The sequence below is a fragment of the Coturnix japonica genome, chromosome 2, assembly GCF_054131305.1.
Source record: "Coturnix japonica strain WE chromosome 2, WE-NBRP24, whole genome shotgun sequence".
Taxonomy (NCBI): Eukaryota; Metazoa; Chordata; class Aves; order Galliformes; family Phasianidae; genus Coturnix; species Coturnix japonica.
In genome coordinates this window covers 62855987-62863559 of record NC_140664.1, presented here as the reverse complement: position 1 = coordinate 62863559, position 7573 = coordinate 62855987, and positions in this window count along the sequence as shown.

Genomic DNA, 7573 nt, shown 5'->3' with positions numbered 1-7573 from the left:
TCTACTCAATAGTTTACTTCCCTGTTCTCAAATGTCAGTCAGTGCTAGTACAGCTCCAAAAAAATTCTGAATGCTTTCTTTCTCCTACAGCAAAACTAACCTTCTCTTTATTTCTACCAAAGGAACTTCTCCAAGAGGCATCTTGTAGGAATAGATGTATTCGTCTTTTAAACACTTTCTTTTTTAAATGTGCAAAAAAATCTCAAAAGATGAATATACATAAAACAAGGAGAAAAAAATTGTAAGAAACACTCTCTATGAGTGTTTCTCATTTCAGGGTAAGGCCCTGGAAAACCATGCTGTAAAAATAGCTTGAAAAATAACACGGCACAAAGTTCACCAAAAAGTTAGGTACATAACCTTGTTGCACAGATGTTTGTTGGTCCTGGCTGTGGAAGATGTGCTAGATTCAAGCTCTTTGTGTTCTCAGGTTACAGTAGACTTAACTTTCTTTTCCCCCAAAATATGCATATGTGTTGTTCATCAAAAGATCAAAGACCTACCCAAATCTAAGTGGCCAACTGGGTTATTCCATCATGCTTTCCGTAGTCAGTGGATTGAGAACAGGTAGTGTACTCAGTAACCCACCTGGCTGGCTTTAGAAAACATGAATCCCAAAGTAATCATAGATGAAATACTGATCGCTTTGCCCTGGCCCTTCCAGAAAAGTTAGAGACTTGCACTTAAGCAGGGGATCAGAGGCAAAACCTTTCAAGGAAAAGTATCTTCTTAAATTTGTGTGCAGTAACATATATATTGTCCATCCAGAATTATCTGCCCTGTGATACAGGATCTTCCTTCATTCAGCAGTAATTAATTCCCTTTATAAAATACTGCCAGCAACATTTTTTAACATTAGGAAAACATTAGATTCTTCAACCACTCCACAAGAAATGATACAGGGAACTACAGGTGTTGTGTTTCAAAGCAACTTGAACAACAGAAAGCAAAGTTTTGTATTTTAAGTTTCAAGCAGCGATTAAATTTAGCTAAGATTTTGTGTGCCAAGTTTCAGCTTAAAGGGATTTTTTTTTTTTTTTTTTTTTTTTTTTTTTTGGCTACAGTATAAGCCCTGGAGAATAGGAAGCATTCTAGAGGAAGCATCAAATCACACTTAACTACTGCATGGCAGAGCAAGTGGCTGTGTTACAACACAATCATGCAATAAGATAATTTCTTATGTTAGCATTTTAATTAAAATAAAGAATACTTGCCTCCATCTTACACCCTACAATTCTCTTCTGAAATTACACAGACAGACAAAATGTACAAAGCAAACAGAAAATAGGATCACAAATCCTAGCAGACTTGAAGGCATGACTCAGAAGCTTTGTGAGAAATATGGCCAATAAAATCAGAGTTAATGATTCCATAAACATTTATTTCTAGGAAATATTAACAACAGTTCCTAAAATGTTTCTGGGCAATAAAGGATAAATAACACCTATTATTAATGTAATGGTAAAAAGTGTCATTTACCACACATTTGCAGTACTCTAGTTAAATACATAATTAAACAGCATCCCAGTATGGATTAACACTGAACAGAAGCTCCAGATGTAGAAATGTTTCCCTGTGGCTTTTTCAGCAGCAGCATGGATGTTACTAGCCCAATCCTGATCCTAGTGTGGACAAGGCCTTTGGCTTGCTCTGTTTGTTTTTTGGATGAATAATAACACTTTTGCAGACTTTGCACTGGGCTTGGGGCTTTGATCAAAGCTCTTCCCAGTAGGCACAGAATCTGTCTCTAGAGTTTGCACCTATGCTTTCATTTTAAAGTAAATCAATGAGCTGAGACCTTGTCAATCCAGCCTTGCCTACCACCCTCTCTAGCCAAACTGACTGTAACCTGTCGGTCCTGCACAGAGACATAAACCAGGTCTTCTCCTGCTTGTGACAACAAACGGTTTGGGAGCCTTCCCCACACCTCCTTCTCACACCATCTTTCCCCCAGTAGTGCACTTACTCAGCCCAAAGGCAGCAGTAGGAAAACAGGATCATTGCGAAGTATGTGGCAAGAGCTGATAATATATACCAGGCTACTTTTTACAACAGAGGTCTCTTGTTTAGAGGCAGGGCTTTCTGTGGTGACCTTCTAATGTTCACTACCAGCCAAAGCTCTTAGAAAAGACGTCTTACCATGAAGCTTTTTTTGAGGAAGATGAGCAGTGTGGCATGGCCAGCACTGGCTTAAGACATGGTTAAAGTTTATTCTGCTTACTGTATTTAAAGTGCACCTTCTCCTAGTTCCACCAAACATTCAAGTTGGGTTCCAATCTATTGTGGAGAATCAGGAAAGTCCATGAAGTTTTCTTGTGCTCTCTGTAACTCCATAGCCCCAGATACTTCACACAGCAGTGGGCTTTTCTCTCGTGTAACCGCACTCCAACTTGGCTAACATCTGCCTTCCCACAATGGGAATTTTCCACTAATCTCTTTGTGGTGGAAGACGTGCTCTGGGTTACACGAGATCATGTCTCCCTCTAGTGACTAAATGTCTGTACTTTTGAAAGTCATGACCCCAGATTTACAGAAATAATTTTAAAGGGGAGTGTAAATTACACATCTACAAACTAACCTGTAGATTAAATTCATTTATTTCCTTTTTACTCCTGAGCTTGAGCTAAGATATGATTTAGATTTTTCTTGATATCACCCAGTTATTAGTAGTACCTTTCAGTAAGCCTTGTGTTTCCACTAAATTGGGCTTTAAAAGAAAAAAGGCTATAGCCAACCAGGAGGAATGGCAGATCTCAATTCAAGCGACTCACTTTGTACTTGTAGATAATCTTTGCCCAAACATTTAAATCCAGACAGTGATATTTAACAGCATCTCTACTAAAACTGTCTTTTGTGCTTAATACAGATATGAGAATCTCTTTGTCTTATTTGGCAAGCTAGAAGGCATCTACTTATCACCAACAAAATTGTAGCTCAACTTGTTTTTAAGAGACATAGAAAAACATGTAAAACAATGTCCAAAGTTTCATCAGCTGGAGACACGAATGAAGAAACGGTGATCAGAGAAAAGAGTGGAGGCTTTAAGCTTCATAAAAATCTGACACACTGGTTTCTGCTCTCACCTACCCCAAGGGCAATAATTCACTTCACACTGGTAATGAAATGCAATGACACACAAAGCTCTTCCCAGTAGGCACAGAATCTGTCTCCAGAGTTTGCACCTAAGCTTTCATTTTAAAGTAAATCAATGAGCTGGGACAGGAAGGACGTCCTGAGAATTAAAAAGTATTTTTCTTTAGTTCCAGTAATATGAAGCATAGTACAAATGTGTATGTATGGTATGTGTACATCAACAAATGGAAAGAGAACATCAGATCATAAGACTGGCCAAAAAATAGCGTCATTTAGCAAACTAAGGATAAGCAACACAAAAATCCCATGGGAAGTTATGTTACACTCCTCACAGAGGAACAGAAGGAAACAACAATAAAGATAGCAATATACCTGAGCTATATTAGAAGAAGAACACCACAAAGCAATTTTTAAGATTACTGGAAGCCGCTAAAAAAAATAATAAAGCAACATATGACAAAATCAGCTCCAGACTCCTGTTTCCACACAACATTTTAAAACTAATTTTTAATAAGTAGTGTCGAAAAAAGCAGTTGAAATCAAGTAAAACATATAGAATACATTATTGAATAATTTTTTTCCATGCATAAAATCAATTTAATTTTCCTTAATTTTCCATCTGGCAGCACTTTTGTTCTCACTTCTGGTGGCATTGAGCTTGCCTAGCTCCATATGTAACCTGTGGGAACACTAAGAACTCAACAATTGTATTGTTTCTCCTGACTTGGAAATCAAACCCTGGTTCTACAATTGCCAATATGTTTGGCCTCAAAATTGATAGGATCCCATGAAGCATGGGCAAGGAGCCTCTGTATTCAGCTCTTACTGTGTTCTGAGTTTCATGTTATCCCAATTGATACTGTCAGTATTTTTCAGGGGGGAAAAAGAAGCAGGACAATATGTTTTAACATCTATAGAAAGTGGTAAAACGTGGAAGTAGGAATAGTGGCAATAGTGGCAAGGACTAGGTGTTAAGACTGTAGTGTTCCTCAAATTACTCCCAGGTTACCACAAGAGACCATATTCTACCAACATTTTATATGGTCTAGAACTTGTTGTTTAAATTGTTTTTGTTCTCTATAATAAATATTTTTGTATGATGTTTCCCTTGCGATTATCTCCATCACCTCATTCCCTTCCTCAGAATCAAGTCACCAAGTAAAGTAACAGCATGCCTGTATGAGAAAATCCTAAAAAGAGTAAAGAAACACAACCCATTTACAGATCGTGTAAATATTAAAAGCGACCGTCCCTGATTCTAAACTCCAGAAGCTGTTCCAGTGCTCCTTCAAAGCAAAGCAGAGCTCCACCGGTTCTGTCTCCTTTACCTATAGGTGGCACTAGTGTTCGCAACATCTCAGCCCAAGCTTTCCTTCGTAATTGTGGACCTCGACCTTAGCTTCCTGTCTGATTTCTTCCTTGCTGTCACTAGTGGTGTTAATCACAGACTTTAAATACATTCAGAAACAGTTTCAGCCACACTACGCATGTATTTAGAAAGCAGAAACGAAGTCCCCCCACGTCTGCCAGTTTGCACACCTCTACTGCCTGGGCATCTGCCAGTGTTCTCTGAATGTCCTCAGAGGTAAGGGCCAAATGGTGGCAAGCAGCAATCACAGTCACACAGCTCAGGACAGATCTCTTAAGATGGTAGGGGATGTTTGCCATTATTCTCCCAGCCGTGCCCTTGGTGAAGGGAGGAAGCAAGCCCAACGGGCTCCCACTGAAACAACATCAACATATTATTCACACAGAATTTGACATTGCATTATTGACTGTCATTTGAGCCAAAGATATTTCTAGATTATAACCAGCAAATGTTTTTCCTGTCACATAAGAAGTTTCTGAGTTTGGCAAAGAGCCTAAAACCTGAAAAATATAATGCTGTTCAAAAAGACAAACAAATAGAAATTCCACAGATTAAATCTTTTTTACTGTGAGTTTCTGCTGTTGCTGTTATTTTTTTTTTAACTCCTTAAACTATAAATCAACTAAAATGCTGCAATGAAAGCATCGGTTTAAAATATTAAATTGCAAAATGATCTCGAAAAATTTCAAGAGGGATAATTTTAAGAAAACATCCTTTCTTCTCTCAGAAATCTTAGGATTCAACTAGCACAATCAAATCTGATGTGTTCAAACAAGCAAGTTTTACTGATATGTCAATGTACGCTTTTCAAAACAGCAAACAAAGAATTAAAGAGCTTCAGACATAGTCATTGTGTGTCCTTTTTCCTTCCTTTGCAGTCTGCTATTTTTTATCCTTCTGTTATCTCATATTGTGCTTCAGAGTTTTTTGGTTTGTTCTAATTCTGAAATCAAGAATGTCGGAGAATCAGCTAGATTATTTTGGCCCTGAACCTGACTATATAAACAGGTGTTACCCTTACACCTTTGTCCATCCAGAGGGAGCTATGAGAAGACTTTTCTCCAGATTGCATAAAATTCCTCTAAACCAGTAAAGTATTTGCACAGTGTACTCTGTCTTCACTTGCATGCCTGCTGCACAAGAAAAATTAAAGAAATGAACAAGTCATATATTGAGGAAAAGACAAGTTTCATGTAGCTGCTGCCATCTACACATAGATGCCCATTTGAAAACATCCTTTTAGTGTCTGTCAGCACTTGGTGGAGAGTATTAACTCTTTTCATCCTGAAGCAATCCCTGGGGGATAAATTACCATTCAGAAGTCTCTCTCAAAGGCCTACTAAAGGGCCCAGTGGGATTAGCTTATACCCACTGCATCACACACACCTAGCATCGACAAGAGGACAAATTTCCTATGTATGTACCCTAAATGCAAATGCAGTTTTGGGGTTTAATACCACAATATGATGGAAAACAAAGCAATGACAGCAGAATAGTAGAGTCACAGGCTGTTGCAAGTTATTATTTGCAATCCTCTACTGCCAGGGCATCTACCATTGTTCTCTGAATGTCCTCAGAGGTAAGAGCCAAAAGGTAGCAAACAGCAATCACAGGCACACAGATTAGGACAGATCTCTTAAGATGGTAGGGGATGTTTGCCATTATTCTCCCAGCTGTGCCTTTGGTGAATTCACACAAAATTTGACAGTGCATTATTGACTGCCATTTGAGCCAAAGATCCAACTATACAGAAACTATAGAAAAAAAAACAACTTTATGGAAACAAAAGAAAAAAAAAAAGCTGCTTACCTTTAGAAGGACTCAGATAGACATGATCTCTACAGACAGATGCTCTTACCTCCACTTCCAACCCTTAAAGAGGAGGATCCTGGCTCCACCCCTTCTGGTCACTCAGGTACATTGCACATACCTGAGCTCCCTTGGGTTAGCCCTGCTTTATCACTCAATCACTTGTTAGGCTGTGACAGTATTGCTGATACAGTAGGATAAAATATATAATGGGTGCTTGTCTCCTAAGTGCTTTCCTCTTGCCAGTCAGTTACTATTTTTAGTATGATGCTGTTAAAGTTTAAGACATCTTTGTGTCATTGTTTAGGTGTCTTGTTAGGCGCTGAGCTATCTTGTCCTTCACTTAACTCCTCAGCCTGCAGAGCAAAGGTGAATATTATGTGCTACAATTACTATGCTTTTCTTTATAAAAACAGACCAAGAAATATTCAGAATATAAAACAGTGTATTATACCCCAGCACAGACACTAAAGAATTCATTCTTATGGCAATATTATCTTAGTCCAAATCCCAGTTGCATTATTTAAACAATTAGTTACATGCAACTTAGTTTTTTCAGAAAGAAAAATCTGTTTTGATGTATCTCAGTTCTGTTAAACTATCTTTTAAAAGTGAATTAGTGTAAATTTTATTGCTGTATTTTCCTAATTTATTAAAAAGGCTGTACTTTACAAATAAAACTGCAGGATAGATTTATTATTTACAGTCCTAGTCCTAGCCTTCATATCTACTTAATATGTGTAAAGTGTTTAGTTTTCCGATGTAGTCCAGCTGCATCACTGGAATCAAACTTGTAATTTCCTCTTTGGGATTTAAAACCATTATAGTTGTGCTTTTATGTTCTCTTTTGTTTTGCTTGAATCACTTTTTCAGGTCTATGAAGTACAGCTGGCACAATAAAAGTTTGATCAATGCATAACCAATGCAGTATATATTTCTTCCAGATATATAAAACCCAGGTGAAAAATGTTAATCTATGAAAATTATCTTTGTCAGCTACTTATTCTTGGAATTTAAATCGGTTTCAATCTAGAAGTATATGGTTTGGCCTGGGGTTTTCCAGTCTGGGTTTTTCAAGAGTTTCTTGTAATGTGTACATTTGACATATTGAAATGAAAAACTGCCTGAGATAAAGTTTCAATTACCAGGGCAGAATTTTTTTCTCATGCTGCAGTATTTGAATAAAATTATCCCAGAATCACAGAACTTAGCATTGGAGAAGGCCTGCACAACCAGCCTTTATTCAATTTAGGATCCTCTCATGGATCACTGACATTAATGCTATTGGATCATCTACTCAAA